Source organism: Heterocephalus glaber, unplaced genomic scaffold, assembly GCF_053883595.1.
Source record: "Heterocephalus glaber isolate CG9 unplaced genomic scaffold, H.glaber_assembly_v1.0 deba00001687, whole genome shotgun sequence".
In the NCBI taxonomy this organism is placed as follows: Eukaryota; Metazoa; Chordata; class Mammalia; order Rodentia; family Bathyergidae; genus Heterocephalus; species Heterocephalus glaber.
In genome coordinates, this window is record NW_028258412.1 from 16,606,848 (window position 1) to 16,625,854 (window position 19,007).

A 19,007-nucleotide genomic window follows, 5' to 3' on the forward strand; every position below is an offset into this window, starting at 1 on the left:
CTCCTGCTTTAGCTTCCTAGATTTCTGGGAGGCATGCACCACCACACCCAGCCTACCAGATTTTTTTATATTATAAAATACATTTTAATAATTTTACAGAAGTTTCTGTGAAAATATTTTTCTTTCTGATTCAATAAATAATAAATTGGGCTGGAGGCATGGGTCATTATTAGAGTGTTTGCCTGATATATGCAAGGCCCTGGGTTGATCGTTGGCACAGAAAAACATGAAAAATAAAATGAAATAATAAATAGTCACTGAGAAAAATATAAGGCATCAAATAGTGAGAGGAAAATAAAATTCACTTCAAATCCCCATCCCTTGGAGATAATTGCTGTAAATATATTCTACGTCTGCTGTTCCTGATTATTCTCTATGCATTACATAGGGATGGATTGGTACTCAATTTATACACAAAACCACACTGAGCGTGCTGTTTATCATGTGCATCTTTCCATCTAGGAAAATAGAGTCCCATAGTATCATTTTTAATGGTTGCATACTATTCTACCACAAGGATACTGTGTTTCCTTAACAAACTCCCAGCCTATGAGCTTCTGGGTTCTTTCTGAGATGAAGGATTTATGTGTGCGTGTGTGTGTGTATGTGTGTGTGTGTGTGTGTGGTCTGGGGATTGAACTTGGGGCCTCAGGCATGCTAGGGAAACACTCTACTACCATACCACATCCCCAGCCCAAAAAGAAATTCTTCTAAGAAAAATAATTTCTTCAAATCACTGTCAAACCACTGATTTCCTTTTGGCCCTTTCTGTCTATCTGTGGGCATATGACACAGTCTTACATGGCTGACAATACAGGGAACATTCCAGGGGTCAACACGCTTCATATGTTCTTTCTTTGCCCTTGTTTGTTTATTTTAATGATGTGTTAAGAACACTTTAACAAAACAAAAAGCATTCTTGGCTTGCTGACCATACAAAACCCAGGCTGCTGGCTGAACCTGGCCCAGGGATTTACCTCCCCACAGGCTATTTGCCACCCGTCTGTATGCTGCAAGGAAGGTCTCTATATATACAGCTTTTTCCTTCTTTTAAACCACTTATTTCCCTTGGATAATTTCCCAGGAAGGAGACTCCTGGATCAATGGGCAGCTGGGTTTTTAAGGAACCCTTATATGTATTGTTATATTAGAAAATTGTAGCAACCAGCAACTTCTGAATGCATAGGATTCCTACAAACCTCACCAGCAGTTGGTGGGAGCAGTTTTAATTTTATCCTAATGTACCAGGTACAACAGGATATCTTGTTTTCATTTCCATCTCTGATTGTTCTCAAAATAGGAGATTTTTTTTCCTGTGTCCAGTTGCTTTGTTGAACAATTTTACAGAAAATTGATCTTAGAATCAGCTGAAAAGAAGCCATCCCAAAACCATCCCTCCAGCGCAAAGGTGAGCTTTGGGTTCAAGTGCAACTTTGCATGCAACCTCTCAGCCAAGATCTGTGGCACTAATGTGATCGAGAGAAGCCCGGGGAGGCTGGATCACTTAGTGGAAGCTACAAAGGACTAGAAATAGGTCAAGGAATTAATCCTGCCAGTTCCAGTAATGAGAGTAGACAAAGGGTTCGAAAGTTCAGGCTGAGCCTGGGCTGCAGCCCCAGTGGCTCACAGTGGCCCCTGCCCTTGCCCTCTCTGGTTCAGCAGAAATGCTGGCCTCTCCTCCCACAGGAAGGCAGATGGTCCCGAAGTGGGTATGAGTCCTCTGAGAAACTTTTCCCTTCTAAAGACAAATCGGGCTCGTGTTCCTCCTCACCCCAGTGACAGGTGAGACGTGAGACGCCATGGTTCCCCTTCCCTGTGGGAGCCCAACATGCCTCGAGAAGATGCCTTTACTCCCAGCGCGGGTTTGCACACAACGTTTTTTTTCCTCTAGTACTAGGGATTGCACCCAGGGCCTTTGCACTGAGCATTTTTATTTTTATTTTTATTTTGAGACTGGGATTTGCTGTCACTAAGTTGCCCAGGCTGGACTGGAACTTGTGACCCTCATTCCTGCCTCGGCTTCCAAAGTGCTGGGATGATAGGTGTGCTCCACCACACCCAGCTTGCACATTCAATGCATTGAAATGGGGATCAGAGGGAAATACGGTGAGGCTGAGGCAGGAGGACTCCCGAGGAAAGATTTAGAGGGTGACATCAAGGTTGAACAGAATGACAGAGCCTTTCTGGCCTTTCTTCCTTTCTTTTCCACATAAAGCACAAATGACAATCGGCTACAGGATTAGACTACTGTATTAGAATGTGACTGAGTGAAAGAAGCCATAGGGTGTGCGACAGGGAGCGGTGAGAACTATAGCAAATAGAAAAGTGCATTTTTACCCCAAAAGCATTTTTCCTTTGTTGTTGTTGTTGTTGTTGTTGATATACATTTGCAACACATAATTACATTCATTTGGGGAACTGGCACGTACATGTATCTATCTTGGTCACTTTCATTCCCCCTTTCCCTTCTCCTTCCCCCTTTCTCATCCCCTTTCCCTTCTCCAAAAAGTCTGCCCCCCTTTGCTATCATTCCTCCTTTACGGCACTCACTCTTCATACTTTGTTTCTCCTATGAGAGAAGCCATGTGATTTTTAACTTTCTGTGTCCAACTTATTTCACTTAACACTGAGCTCAAGATCCTTCTATTTTCCTGAAAATGACATGAATTCACTCTCCTTTATGACTGAATGAGATTTCATTCTGTAAATATTTACTTTTTTTATTCATCCGTTCATCTATTGATGGGCATCTAGGCTGTTTCCAGAGCTTAACTATCAGGAATTGTGCTGCTATAGACGTGGGTATACATGTGTAATTTGATGATTTTAACTCTTTCTGGAATATGCCCAGAAGGTACAACTGGATCAAATGTAATTTCTACTTTTAGTTTTTGAGGAATCGCTACATTGATTTCCACACTGGTTGTGCTTGTTCACATTCCCACCAACAATGCAGAGGTATTCCTTTTCCCCACAGCCTTAACATTAGTTGTCTTTTGTGTTCTTGATGCCAGCCATTCTACCTGGGATAAGAAGGAATCTCAGAATTGTTTTCTTTTTTTGGTATCGGGGATTGAACTCGGGTCCTTGCGCTTGCACAGCAGGTGGCAAAATCACTGAGCTAAATCCCAGGCCCTCAGAATTGTTTTCATTTGCATTTCCCTAATGGCTAAAGATACTAAACATTTTGTTCACGTACTTATTGACCATTTGAATTTCTTCTTTGGAGAAGTGTTTATTCAATTCATTTGCCCATTTTGTGATTGGGTCCTTTGTTTACATCCCTCCCCCAAGCATTAATACTCAACATTTTTAGCTCATGAAAACACATGCGCAAAGCTGACCATGGCCCCCAAGATGCGAGCTTGTGGGTTCTGGAAGAGCCATCTACATCTTCCCTGTCTTCGCAGCCTCCAACTCCATGTTCCCATCCCTCCGCTTCCCCACCATCACCTGGGTCCTCTCTGCAAGGGTCACCAGGAATCACCATGGAAAGAGCCCAGCTCCTCCTGAAGGGTCCTCCTGGGGCCGGTGGGCAGCTCTTCTCTGAGTAACAGCACACACTCATCTCCACCAGCCGACAGCTTGGGCAAAGCTGAGGGCAGGTGGTCTGGTTTGAACCTCTTAGGTCAGAAGGAATAGGGATCCACCTGGATCTGCTCAAACAAGACAGGATTTAGTAGAAGGACCCAAGTTTCTCAGAAACCCAGGACAGGAAGTAGATGAAGAACTGGGAGGCCTCCAGAGAAGCAGCATGAATGGGAGTGAGGACTGGAGCCACTCCGGGCTGAGAATTGGGCCGCTTCTCATAGAGCAGACCTGTGGGCAGACAGGCACCCACCCTGCTTCACAGGATTTAGGAACAGATACATCACTGGGTTTAACAAGTTGGTAATTTTTTGCTGTTTTAGACCAAGCATCCAAGGAGTGCCCACCCAGAATACAATCTACTGCTGAGAACCACAAGAAAACACTCATCTGTTTTCCCAACCTGCGTGTAGATTCCCACCTTCCACCAAGGCATCAGAAATGAGTCGATAAAGACTCATTAATTAAGCTTAACAAGCTGTGTGGCCACCAATTAAGAAATGCAGAAGGATTTCTGCTTCCATGATACTGAATCGGAACCCCATATAATGAGCCTGGGGAGCAAGATATGGAGGAAACTCACCTTGTTTGCGTATTTAGGGGGTTCAGGTTGGGTCCAGGCTGTGTTTGGTGCAGTGTCGGAGCTGGGAGGGGCTAAAGTGACCCTCGGAGTGTTAATGCCTTGGTCCCCAGCTTAGTGCTATTTAGACCTTTCAGTGGTGGGCCTGGTGGGAGACATTAGGTCACTGGGCACATGCCCTCGAAGGAGACTGTGGATCTCTTCCTCTCCATTTCCTCTCTGGCCATTATGTGAATGGGTCCACCATGTGGTCCCACTGGGTGCTCCCACCGTGATGCATCTCCATAGGCCCAAAACAACAGAGCCACTGGATCATGGACTGCGGCCTCCATAACTGTGAGTCAAAGTACCATTTTCTCTTCATAAGTTATCTCAGGTATTTGTTACAGTAATGGAAAACTGACCAGCACAGCAAGTACAACACCCCAGTAGCTAAGAGTGGAGTGATCCAGAAGTGAGCACAAGGCTGAGTCCTTTGGGAGGTGGCTGCTCAGGAACAGTGAAGCTGAGTTGGGCCAGCAAGTCCAAGCGGAAGAGAGCACCATAGAAACAGGAGTCTAAGCAGAAAGGGCTGCAGTAAGGGAAACTGGGAATAGAACTAGGTCGTGCTAACCTTCTTTCAGTTCCTTAACAAATGCCAAGCGCCTCCTGGTTCAGATAATTGAGCATGTGGTTCCCTGACCTGGAAGACTCTTCACCTGATTCTCCGCATGGCTGACTGTGCTCCATGCTTGAGGCCTCGATGTTACTGTCGCTTTCACAGTAAGTCCTTCAACAGTGGATTCCATCACTTTCGCCTCTCAGCCCTGTTTTTCCTATAGAGCCATTTTTCATGTTATCTGTCCACACTGCTGCAGTAACAAATAACTCCACATTTGGTGGCTTCCAACCACAAACATTCATTTTATGCTTGTTACATTTTAGCTGTTGTAGCTCTGCTCCACACATCATGCCTCATTCTGGGGCACAAGCTGAAAGAGGAACCCCTAACTTGGGACATGCTGCCTTATGGTCCTGGGGAAATAGCAAGTGGTAAAACCCAATGTACAATCTCTCTTAAGGCTTTCGGTCAGAAGAGTTGGCCTTTGTGTTATCTACTGACAGTTCATTGATCCAAACAAGTCAGGTATCGGGGGTGGGCAAGGATATATACAATCCTGTTCTGGGGAGAGAACAGTAATCACAAGCTACTGCAATTACCTGAAAATATGCTTTGCCTCCAGTAACAGAAGAGCACCTCATAAACAATGACTTTAAAAAAGAAGAGGACACAGGGACACACCCCGGGTGTGTCTCAGAGATAGAGCATGTGCTTCATAGGCACAAGGCCCCAGCTTCCATCCCCAGCACTATAAAAAATAAAGAGGTTTTTTTTTTTAATCAAAAGTTTGTTTTTCTTTAAAAATCTGGCTTGGGCAATTCCAGAATTGGTACAGCAACACAGCAATGTCAGAGTGCAAATCTCTGAGGTTCTCTTGGGGTTTCTCTCAAGGCAGTAAGAAGGCTGATGGCTGCCTTTCCAGTCTTCATATTGATGTTCAAAAGGGGAGAAAGTGGGAAGCCAGGGAGCCTGCAGTATCCATCCCTTTTACTCAAAAACAAAAGCCTTTCCCAGAACACCTCCCTCCAACCCAGCAGCACATTACATTGGCCAGATCTATGATCTGTAGGCACACCATGCTGCAAGGGAGGCTGGGAAGGCAAGGAGTTCTTTTGTCCTGGCTTTGACAATGGAAGTAAGCAGAGGAGGAAGTGAAAATGCACAATGGTCTGGGCAGCCAAAGCCTCTCTGTTTTCCTCCCCCTATTCTATGTACTCTTGGGTCAACTGTCAATCAAGTTTCCTCCCCTTCCCTGCCTTCCATCCCAAAGAGAAGAGTCCTGACCTAAATGAACCCAGAACAGGAGGAAATGGTTGGCTTTGATACATTCTATACATGAGACCCTAAAGACACTCTTCTCATTCTTGCTCCCAATTCCTAGAATTTCCCTAGTTCCTGCCCTTCCTTCATCTCGTCCAGTTTTTCCATTGCTTCTGTGAGTCTCTCACATCTTTCCAATAATCTTTTACCATCATTTTCTGTTGCTTACAACCACAGAACCCTGGCTGATATACCTGCCCTGACCGCCTTATTAAAATAGAGTCTTCCCTGCTATTTTCTGCTTGGGTACCTTGTTTACTTTTTAAGCACCTAGAATTTTTAAATGCTTTGCTGTTTACAAGTGTAATGTCTTTTTCTGACACCAGATTGTAAGCTCCAGGCAGACAGGGCACATGACTGACTAGGTTACTATTTTATGCCCTGGGCCCAATACATGCACGATATATTTGCATCTTAATGAATGTTACATGAAGGAAGAAAGTTATAGGCATTTTGAGGTCAGGTTCATGTTATTTATGCATGCTAGTTATCTTAAGTGTGCTGTGTGGGTAACGTACTGTGATTCAAGAGCAGCTGTATACGTCAAGGAAATTAAAGTGGGGGGAGAAGCACCATGGAAGTGGGATTTGTGAATTTCCAACCCCTAGAATAGTGGTTCTCAAATTCTTTTGACCTTCAGTTTACTTAGGCACAGCCAAAAACCATTCATCCTATCTACAGCCACCAGCTCCTTCTTTTTGACTGGTACAGTAGGAGTTTTATAGTGTTGGCAAATCATACAGGAGCCAGGCTTCCAAAACACTGCAGCTGAGTTCTTGGTAAACCCTAGTAACATACTAATTTTAGTTATGACTAGTGTATTGTAGTAACTCACTTAGTAGGTTCCTAGAAAGTGACACTTAGTCATGCAGAAAGCTGGAAACCCATACATACATGCGTAACTTGCTCAGAAGAACCAGAGGAGGAGTCTGGCCTTTGAGGATCCATTTATAGCCTTTAGAAGGGAGCTTAGACCCATTTGGTGGACTGCAGGGTGTCTACCAAGAACTGCTCTATAGGGGTGGGCTTTAGAGAGTCAGCTAGCAAGAGTCTGTAGACCCATGATGCAGCTGCAATTGTCCATAGAATGAATAAACAATACTTCCCACTCAGAGGCATATGACTAATTTTTTAGCACTAATGCTATTTGAAAAAAAAGAAACAGATTCTTTTCAAAGCATGTAATTCTGAGTGACTTTTTGTTGTTATGTCCTTTCTCCAACAACATATTCATGTGAAGGTTGGTGAGTTTGCGTGGGTGGGTGGGGATTAAATAGGGCATCCTGGTACTGAGCCTTGGGATAAGGCTGGGAAAGCCACCCTGGCGAGAAGGATGCTGGGTGTTCTGCTTCTCCCAGTTACAGAAGCCCCTGAGGGACAATTTCAGTCCTCACTGGTTGAGATGACACCTTTCACCTGGTTCTGGGCCTTCTAAGGATTCCTCCTTATCAAGATAAGCAGTTGGGTTGGATTTGCATATGTGAAATGTGTGTCTGGTGTAACCTCATGGTAATAAGTTGTTAATGTTGTTGTTTTAAAGTTGCATTACATCAATTTGAAAAGTCACCCAGAGTCACTTCCTGTCCACCTCTCTGCTCTGCCTTCTTTGGTCAGACCTCCTTTGCAGGCAGGGCCTCCCACAGATGGCTGCTAACAACTCCACACTCACATTCTACCAGCTTAGCGGACCTACGGAGAAAAGAAAGCCTCTCTCCCCATGGCTTCAGCCAAAAAATAGCTGCCATTCAAGGCGTGTGTGTGCTAAGGCAAGCCCCCTCCTGGGCGCATTCCAGGATCCTCTCATTTATGCCTCTCACTCGCTAACTGATGGAGTTGCTATTATTATTCCCCTTGAAAGCCAGGAGTCTGAGGTTACATAAACTTGCCCAAGATCACCAGGCTACCAAATGACAGAGCTGGAGCCCATGCTCTTAGATGCTCTTAATCCTTGCCCTGCACACCCGCTGCCTCCTCAGACTTGCCTACAGTTATGTCCCCAATCTCTGCGACTGGGCAGGGCCCGGATTTAACACCAGCTACTCAGTATCAGTTCTATTCCAGCTGCTTTATGGGTTTGTCTCATTGTCATCCCCATTTCTCAGATACAGGAACTCGGGCTAAGAGAGGTTAATTGACTTTCCCAAACTCACACGACAGAAGGTAGAGAATTAGAGATTAGAACCTCAATTTACTGGTTTCCAAAGCCCCACACATAGGGCTTTTGCTTTGGTGGCCCTTTACCTGAACACACTTTCTCCAGATAATGGGGTGACTCACACTCAGCTCAGTCCTTTCTTCCTTCCAATCTCCCCTCAGTGTGGTTGCTCCTGATTAGCTCATTTACAGTTGCAACCTGCCCTCTCTTCTTCCTAATCTTCCTTACCTGGCTCTGCTTTTCTTCCAGAGCACTAACAACTGTCTAACACCCAGATGATTCAGTAATTTATTGTGCTTTGAGACTTATGCTTTCAATTTCTCCACCTATAAGGACGTGAGCACAGTGAGAGCAGGGATTTGAATTTCCCCACCTTTGTAGAGCAGAGCCATGCACAAAGTAGCTGCTCAATAAATATTTGAGGGAATGAACGAACAGATGGCAGGTAAAGAAATCACCCCAACGCTGTTGCCTAAATTCTATAGTGAGTCCAACTAGAGTAGGCAAGGATACAGAGAAGAGCCAAGGACAGGTGGACCCACACATTAGATGGTCTCGTGGAGGTCAAGTTGCCCCAAAGGGGTTAGGGCATTAGAAAACAGCATGGAGGAGCTTCGTCTCATAGTTGTCAATCAGCCAAGTTCAACAGAAAGTCAGGAAAAGCCCCCCAAAGCCTCTGAGTGATGCTGGTAAGGGATCCAGGCAAGGCCCTGCGTCAGTTTTCTCCTCTGCCAATGGCAAATGAATGACTTACAAAGATCGGTATCTAGATGGGGGTCTATGAAGGCAAAGAGCTGAAAGAGAAAAGATTTGTTGGCAGGTTGTGGGATGGCTATGGAATTGAAGATAAGATGAGCCACAAGCTTGAGGAAGGGGCTGACCCAGGACACCACACCCACAGCCCTCATGCAGGGACTCCCCACCTGCCCACCAGATGACTTCGGACCCCCGCACCATAGCTGTACACCTCCACCCCAGGCTCAGACTCTGGGCAGAATCGGTCCCTGGCTTACCGAGGTGAGGCCTCATGGACCAGTCAGTTGAGACAAGTTCTCTCGGCCCCAGCCATATCCCAGGGTCAGTTCTAGGACCTGATGTAGCTGTGAGGAAGACAGAGAAGGTCTCACCTGAGGAGCCTGCTGGTGCAAGGAGGGACCAATTCACATCATCAGTCAAGGAAGGGAAACGTGAGTTCCTAACTGTGATTAGAAGAAAACAGCCCAGGAATATCAGGAAAAAGTCCTTGGAGGAGGTGGCACTGGAGATGGGCCTTGTACAGTTGCCATACAAAGAGATGGAAAGAGGAATCCGCTAGTGTTATGGTGGAGATCTCAAGCATCTTCCAAAGGCTCGTGCGTTACAGGCTTTGTCCCTAGCTGGTAGGACTATTGGAAACTGGCAGGACCTTGAACTGGTGGAGTCAAGTAAGTCACCTGGGGATATGACCTTGAAGGGGATATGGCCCTCTCCCTTCCAGCCAGCATGAGGTGAGCAGCTCTGTTCTGCCACACCCTTCCACCATGGGACCCAAAACAATGGAGCCATGTGACCATGGACTGAAACCTCCAAAATCATAAGCCAAAATAAACCTTTCCTCCTTTAAGTATGTTGGTTTTCTAAGGTATTTTGTCACAGCAACAGAAAGTTGACCCACATACCTAAGTTTGAGAAATAGTGAAGTCAGTGGAGATGGAACAGAAAGTTCAGGGCACATCCAGGGAATGGCAACGAGCCACAGAGGACTATAGGTAGAGAAGCAGAAAAGGGAGCCACACATGGAGAGCCCCAAGAGCTGAGGCTTCATGTCACTCTGTATTCAGGCGGTCAGAGTGGACAGTGTCAACGCCCGTGGAGCAGACCCCTTTCCCATTTCTTACAGAACCTGCCTTCCTCCTGCTAGAATTATAATGACAACTTCCCTGGTTAAAACTCATTCTAGGCAGGTAAAGAAAGGAATAGGGTGTGCTGCCAGAAACAGGAAGTGTGCTGGACAGAGTAGAAAGAGAGAGGCCCTTTGGAACCCAATCTAACCACTCACTCACTCGGCCACAAATGCTCATTGAGTAACTATGATGCTCCAAGCCTGGGCTTGACATAGAACCCAGGGTCCCAAACTACAGAATCTTCTCAGGATGTTTCCCTCCCCACTATTAGACTCAGCTCTTTTCTTCTTGGCCTCAATCATTTCAACTCCTTGAGCTCAAATTTCTGAAAGAAGACCAATGTTCTTGTTTTGAGTCCAGCTACACTATAGGCCAGTGGCCAGCACAATCAGCATCAACTCTGGCTCCCAAATCAGCCAACAACAGCTCCCCAAAGCAGGGGGCTGTAGGCAGGTGGTTTCCAGGCAGAGGGAAGTTGGGTATGACAGGCCCCATGTCACCCTAGCCGCTCAGAGTCCTAAGTGAGGATCATTATAGCAGTTGACTGTGTCACTATCTATACTGAACTCAACACATCACTCACCCCAAGCAACGGACCTGTTCACAGAGCTGTGTTGATGTCACTGGCAACAGTCCTGTACCCTGTGACAAGGGTGGAGATGTAAATGATCATGGAACTACTTTTTTACCACTGCATTTGCATGAAGCCATTTGAATGCTATTAAATGATATATACTTTGAAAGGGTCCCAATTCCCCATTGCAGGAGAAGGGAGACATGATTAGCTCATGATTAGTCATCTCCGAGGAGGAGGAGGCATAAGGGGACTGAATGGGAAAGTGGGAATTCATACATTGCTGAGGGATTGCACATGGGGACTGCCTTTCTGAAGAATTTGGCAGTAGATATGAAACCTTTAAAATACACAATCCTTTTGATCCAGGAATTCCGGGAATTTATACTAAGACCGTAAACAGAGATACATGGAAAATGGCTCATTGTACCTTTGATGCCATACTAAAATGGGGGTTTAACTAAGTATATAATGTCACATCTATGTGACTCAATGCAACCTCCCCAAATAGAACCATATTCATTCAATAGAAGCATGAAAAAAAATGTGGTATCTTAAAGAAGCAAGCAACAAAGCCTCATGAACAATAGGTCATATTTTGTAAGGCTGATTCTGAAAATCTTTAAATGATAGGGTAGAGTGGAGAAATAATGGAGAGCAATGGAGTTGTCCATGAGGAGGATTTTGAGGTCTGAGATATATGAGTCCAATTCTCAGCTCCACCTTGCATGAGCTGGTACCTTGTTAACCTCAGGTTCTCCATCTGTGAAATGCGGGAAGCTCAGAATCTGGACAGTAGCAAAGCACGGTACTCACTAAGTAAATGTTCCCAACAAGAATGGCAGGCCTGACTATCTGTGTATACTTGTGTGTGTGTGTGTGTGTGTGTGTGTGTAAGTGTGCTTTCTGCACATGCTTTTTCTATGCATTCAATTCTCTCTGCATTAGGCAGGTATTGCTTTTGTAATTAGGAACAAAGTCATTACCATAAAAAAGGCATAATAGGTTAGAGAGGAACCCTGAGCATATGATTGAACATCAGAAGTGTCACCAGGACAGAAGGAATGTCAAATGCGTGTTAATTTGCCATCTCTGTCTGCTCTCAAAGTCATCTGTCTGTTTCGAATCATTCTGTGGCATTTCAGTTCCTCTTCTTCTTAAGGACTTGTTCCAAGAAGTTAAAAAAAAAATTTTATTAAAAGAAAGAAAAAGTTTTTAAAACCTCAAACTTCAAACCATGTGGGTGAGTACAATTTGCAGAAAATATTTCTGCAATGTTGTACCCAACACAGGCCATGTTTTAAACCTCAGATATCTAAGCAAATATCTGAGTTATGCTTGTAAACCACACGGAGCCCCTCTGTTAGTAACACCTTCCTTTCTGGAAAGGGTTTGGAGGGAAAGTTTCAGAAACATTCAATGGTCTTGCCTGTCCAGCCTTTATCCTCCCTCCCTGCTCTCTCCCTCACCATCTGGCTTCACAACCTAGTTATTTCCCTGAAACCTGCCAACTTCCCACCTATAGCCAAGGTCGTGTGCACCTGCCCGTGCCTTGGTCTCAAATGTAGATGTGTTCCAGTGGAAGCCAAGAAAAGCAGTGCATTATTTTGCCCACCAGGACTGGCTCAAGGATGGACATGTGATCTCAGGCTAAGCCAATCAGAGCCAAGGAATCAGCTTGAGTTTTTTTGTTTTTGTTTTTGTTTTCCTTATTTTCTGGAGCTATTCAGTCAGTACTCATTCCGCTGGGGTGCTAGCTGATAGACTGCAAGACTAAAATGGCTAAAAACAGCTTGAACACCAGTTAAAGAAAGCCTGCTTGAGAACGGATGGAACACAAAGGAATACAAGCCAAGAAATGGACAAAGTCAGATTCCTGCTGACATCGGTTAAGCACAGAAATACACCCAGACCTAATGCTTGCAAACATTCCTTTCTGTTTAAACCAATTTGTGTTGGTTTTCTGTTGCTTACAACTGACTGCAGCAGATCAGTCTGAAGTGTCGCTAACATTAATTCCACTATATGTTCTAAGAGTCAACAGTGTTTATAGTATTCCAGGTGCTAATGATTCTTCAGTGTTTCTTAAGTAGAGCTCCTCCAAGACTGGCTTCGGAGAACACCTAAGGGCCTTTTCTAATTAGCTCATTAAAGGAACCCGGGCAAAGTGGTTGTCAACTTGCTTGAAAACAGTCGCCTTGTGTTAGGAAGCTAAGCCTCTCTCTGCTTTTGAAAAAACGACTGGGTCTGGCAAAGCCTTTTCTGAGTTACGAGAAACATAACCCTGTGCCCGACCCCTGGCCCAGTTAATAGAAGTCTCACTGAAATGTTAACTCTTTATTTGTAATCCTTTCACACCAACAGGAACAGTAACACAAACAAAACTTTGCAAAGAGGTGGTATTTTGAGAGAAAGACCAGCCACTGTTAGCTTCATACGCAGTATGTTTTACAGATCATGGAGAGGCTATTTATATTTCATTTTATCACCTTGTTTCGACTCCTTTGGTGTATTTACCAACCTACAGATTGCCTCTAAATGTGGAGTTCCTGGATAGTTGTTCTTTTTCCTTTGTCCAAATGTTTGAAAGAATAGTTAACAATCTAAGAGGTGGATTCAAGTTGAAGTGAGTCCTTACTGAATCTGAAACCTTGGTAGGACAGGGCCATTCTACAGAAGATGGGCAGATGAGCAATCCTAATCCAAGTCTCCTGCGTCACTGTCTGGTTTGGGGAGAGGGTAAAAAGGTGGTTTAGGAGCCAGGCGTAGTGGTGCACTTCTGTAATCCCACCCCTGGGAGGCTGAAGCAAGAGGATCTATGACTTTTTTTTTTGGTACCAGGAATCGAACTCAGGTCCTCCTTGCGCTTGCGCAGCAGGCAGCGAAACCACTGAGCTAAATCCCCGGCCCCTGAGGATCTGTTTCAAAAAAACAACTAGAGAGAGAGAGAGAGAGAAAGAGAGAGAGAGAGGAACTGTGGCTTAGTAGCTGTGTGTGGAAATTCACATCTGTAATCCCAGCACACCTGGTTTTCGTCTCAAGTCTTGATTCTGATACTTTCTAGCCAGGTCCTTGGGGAAATGCCTGAATTTCTCTGGGCCTCAGTTTCTTCATCTATGAAATGGGGATGATGATGATGATGATGATGGTACCCACCTAACAGGCGTGTTATGATGATTACATGAGTCAGAATCAATGTCATAGAACAATACTGTATCCTGCACTCAAAAAAAAAGTCAAAGTTGTCTTTCTTGGTTTCATTCATGTCTTTGTAGATCTCTGGCAAGAAGTCTGATTTTGATGTCTCCCTAACACTTTTCAAGTATACCTTGGGATCAAAAATCAGCACGTAGGGGCCAGGGATTTAGCTCAGAGGTTCCGCTGCCTGCCTTGAAAGCGCAAGGACCCGAGTTTGATCCCTGGTACAAAAAAAAAAAAAAAAAAAAAAAAAATCAGCATGTAAAAGACAGCTCATAGAAAACAGGGAAACCAATCTTGTGCAAATGGCAAGGAGACCAACAGATGGAGGGAGGGAGGAGGAAGAGGAAAGAAAGGAGGAGGTAGAAAGCATTAAGATGTGTTATGTACATGTACCAATGCCCCATGAGGAAAACATGACTAATAAAAATAAAAATTAGAATAAACTATAGCAATCTTTATTTTGCTAAATAAGACATAACTATAACTAAATATAATTGGGAATTGTTCCTGAAAAAAAATATGAGCGTGTTTGGCGATAGTCGTGTATTCCCAGATTGCCTATACTTATAGCATGGTTCTCTCTTTTGTGTCACGAATATCCGTGACTGAATCCATATGTATTGAAAGTTCACAGGAGGTGATTTCTCTGTATTTAACTTTCCTTAATACTAAGACAGTCTAGAGATGGGAGATATCCAGACCTAGTCTAGCATCTGAGCTTCCCAGCCCACCTTTACTTGGTGTGACTGTTAGTCCTGATGCATCAACTTGATTGGATTATGAAAAACCTAGCTGATTTTGGAAGCATACTTCTCGGTGTGTCTGGTGGGTCTTGGAGGTCTGACTTTGGGTATCATACTGGATCCCCGGCCCCTTTCCTCTCTGGTGCTCTTCCCCTACTCTCCTTCCATACACTATAAACTAATCAGATTTGTTTTGCCATGCCCTTCTGCCATGCTGTTTCTACGTTGGAGCAGCCAACCATGGACAGAACTCCCTGAAACTGTGAGCCATATTACACCTCTCCTCCTTTAAATTGTGGGTGTAGCACATTGTGTCCCTCTGAAGGGAAAGCTGACCAATACACGTGGGAAGCCCTTCCTTCATGTAAAAGCATAGATCTGGAGTTCAAAGCCTGAGGCTTGAGTATGAAGGTGACCTTGGCCAGTCAGTTTACTGGGAGGTGACTGGCTGGTCACTTCATCTTCTACAGCTTCAGTCTCTTCTGACAAAAAAGAGGATCCTGGCAGGCATGGTGGTGCATGCCTTTAATCCCAGCACTCGGAAGGCTGAGGCAGGAGGATCACTGTAAGCTCGAGGCCAGCTTAGGCTACATAGTGAGATATCTGTCTGAAAAAAAAAAAAGCAACAAAGAAACAAAGAAAAGGATCTCAAAATATTCACCACCTACAGCTATGAGCGAATAGAGATCAAGTCTGTGTGTTTGGTTAAAAAGTACGTTCCTGCATTATTTACTCACACAACAAATTTAGCATGTTATCGAGGTCCAGTGAGAATGAGTAAGTCCCTGACCTCAAGAAACACCCATTTATGTGGAGATGTGGCCACAGAAGTAACAATGACACCCTGATGTGGGAAATGTGGCCACGATTATTTTACAGTACCTGCCAATACTCCAGGCTTTTTGTCGTTCCAAATAAAGCGATCTGTTTTGTTTTGACAGTTACTTAATGCGGGCCTCTCGGCGGCTTCTGTTTGGTAGTTTGGAAGAGAAACATGATTTGAGGTGTATATATCCTGAATATCCAAATCCTTGCTAGCCATGATTTGGGAGGATTGGCCAATGCAATCAGTCTTTTTGATTCAGGGAAATAATTTTTGAATAACTGTTCATGATCAAATTAGACAGATTTGTTTTCCCCTAGTAAATAGTAGCTAACAGTGATTGAATGCACGCTGTGTGTATTTTCTGTTGGAAAGCAGCACAACTTGGCATTAGATGGCCCGTACCATTTCCTAGCTGTGTGATCTAGGATGAGTTCTTTACTCCTCCTGAGGCTCAGCGTCCCCTGGGAAATGGGGCAGCGGCAGGGCCTACCTCACAGTGCCCAGACGAGGACCCAGTTGGCTGGCTCGGTGCCATGAAGAGTGTCCGGTGATGCTGATAATAGCACTAGGTGGAAGAAGTACGGAGGCGAGATTCTGTGCTGGCTCTTCAGGAAAGCTGGCTGTGTGGCACGCACCTATGACCCCAACTACTCGGAAGGCTGAGGAACGAGAAGGATCTCAAGTTTGAGACCAGCCTGGACAGCTTAGCAAGATCTTGTCTCAAAACAAAAACAAAAATAAATTGAAGAAAGAAGTTAGCAAGTAAAGCAAAAATAGATGGGATCAAATTACCCTTGAAAATTCCCTGCCCATCAAGTAGGATGTACATGGTATTTTACAGAGAGCTCTCAGGTTCAAAGAGCGCTGAGTCAGGCCTGGGAGAAGGGATCAAAGGAATGTTTACCCATAGCTGCCTGGGCATTCAAACATTTTATCTGCAAAGAAGTGGATTTGTAACTGGGGACAATTTTGTATACCCCCGCCCTGAACATTTGGAAGTGTCTAGACACATTGTAGGTGTCATAACTAGTGAGGAACGCTACTGGCATCTGACGAGTAGAGTTTGGGGTGCTGCGAAACACCCTACAATGTTTAGTTGTTTGGTTTTTTTTGGTACCGGGGATTGAACTCAGGTCTCTGCGCTTGCGTAGCAGGCGGCGAAACCACTGAGCTAAATCCCCGGCCCAACTAATTTCTCTTTGTTATGGTTTTTTTTGGTACCGGGGATCGAACTCGGGACCTTGCACTTTCAAGACAGGTGCCGGAACCATTGAGCTAAATCCCCGGCCCCCTACAATGCACCATACAGGACCCAACAACAAAGAATTATGCAGCTCAAATCCCAGTGGTGCTGAGATTGAGACACCCTGGTTAAGGCCACTATCAGACCCCACTCAGGAACAAGAGATGGCACTGGGGTGTCTCTGATAGTCACAGGGTTCAGTTAGAAGCCAGATGCAAGAGCCCTGAGCACAGACTCTGGAACACAGCAGGTGTTTAATAATTATTTGCAGGGGTGACGTTAAATCTTGTCCAATGGGGCTCACCACATATACTTTGTTTTTGAAATGAAGTGCAAAAGATCAGAGCCACCTGTTTCCTGTCTTTCCAAGCTGGCACTTCCTGTTGCTCCGTGCATCAGTGATCCATCTCCCAGCGGTATTTTAAGGGAGTGTGAGATTCTGAGGCCAGCACCAAATTCAGATCTTTCTCTCTCTCTCTCTCTCTCTCTCTCTCTCTCTCGCTTGCTTTTTGTCTTTTTCATTTTCCAGATGTGATTCTGCTGTCACTTGTACCCAAACTTTCTAATTTGAGTTTAAAATTAATGACTTTTCAACTCTTATGTGGAAAACCTTCCCTTGCAGCCAGATGATTTCTAAAAAAGAAGTCTCAAGAACACCAACTCTGTTGCCCCCTCACAGGCTGGATCTGAAACAGGAGTTAGGAGACCAGGCAAGGGCGGGGGAGGTGGCTGGCACTTACAACCTAGGAAACTGTCAGGGACCACAAAGACAAGAAAATTGCCGCTCAATGAAGGAAGAATTTCTATTTCATTTCAACCCCTAACGGATCACACAACTCTAATGTCACTCCTGGTCCAACTGAAATAGTTGAATCCCCAAAATGTTTAAATCGTTGGGACTGTCTTCAAATGTGAATAAATCTCTTTAATCATCCTTCTCCTGATTTTTGAAAAAAAAAAAAAAAAAAGACTAATATTGAATGTTAAGAGTCTCCTTGTGAATTTTTTTCCACTTTAAGATGTTTCTTTTTTCATGAGGTTGGTGACTGTTGCTTTCTTATCATTTACTTGTCCATCACTGTCTTGAAGACCCTAAACTTGTCTTAATGCATTTTTAATTTTTCATTTATTTATATATTGTGGACAGCAAGCAGATTGAATAATGACTCTTTGGACTTACTATGTCTTAGCCAGGCATGATGGTGCACACCTGTAATCCTAGGAGTCTGGGAAGCTGAGGGAGGAGAGTCAGAAGTCTGAGTCTACCTTGGGCAACTTAGCAAGACAGCGTCTCAATTATTTTTTTAAATGTAAAAGAGCCTGGGATAGATCTTGGTGCAAAGGTCTGAGTTCAATCCCCTGTCCTGGAAAAAAAAAAAGTCTTATGAAAAGGCCTTTTCATCACCTCCTCCCTAAGAGGGGGATGTGCTGTTTGGACCACATTTGGTTTCACAGCAAAAGAGTCCAATGCAGGGTCTCTTGGTGGAGGGATGAGCTAGCCATATTGACCCTGAGAGGGAGTCACAGTACAACAGCCCATTCAGACACACCTGGAAGGAAGGGGGCTTTCCCCTAATGGAGTGTTTTGGGTCACATCTGCTGGGGTGGGGGTGGGGGGTTCTTGAACTGAAACACTGACTTATCTGCATGAAATGGAGTGAGACAGGCTATGTTCAGATGTGCAGAACCTTCTCTTTGGTGTTCTCCTTTGGCAAAGGACACCTTCTCTAGAGAAGAAGAGTACAGCAAGATCCAGGAATGGCAAATCCACAGCACATCCACCTCTCTCCACCCTGCCGCTCATGACAGACATTATCAGTCGATTGTAGCACTCTTCCCTTCCTACACACAGAGGCCAGGCTTAAATTCACAATTTCTACTGAAAGTTGCGCACACAGCCACTATCAATTGATTGCAAAGAAGGGATGCAAAATAAAAATTATTTTCTACCTCTACTAGGCAAAAAAGAATGTACTTAGAGGCACTGAAAGATAATCATCTCCATATCCTTTTCCAGACTCTGCTTCAGTGCACCACATACTAATAAATTACCACAGCAATGGAGAATTCAACCTGCCCATTTGCCCAAAGTTGTGGAAGGGAAGAGGGAGAAGTCAGCTTTGCTTTGTACATAGCAGTTTGGTTTGAAAACTTGTCTCAGAGTTTCTGAGTGTGTGGAAAAAAGCAAATTGAGTGAATTACATTCTTTTACAGACAGAACCCAAAACTAGTTCTTAAGCAATGTGAGGATTTTTTTTTTTTTTTGTAATTTTCCTCTGGAAACCATGGAAGA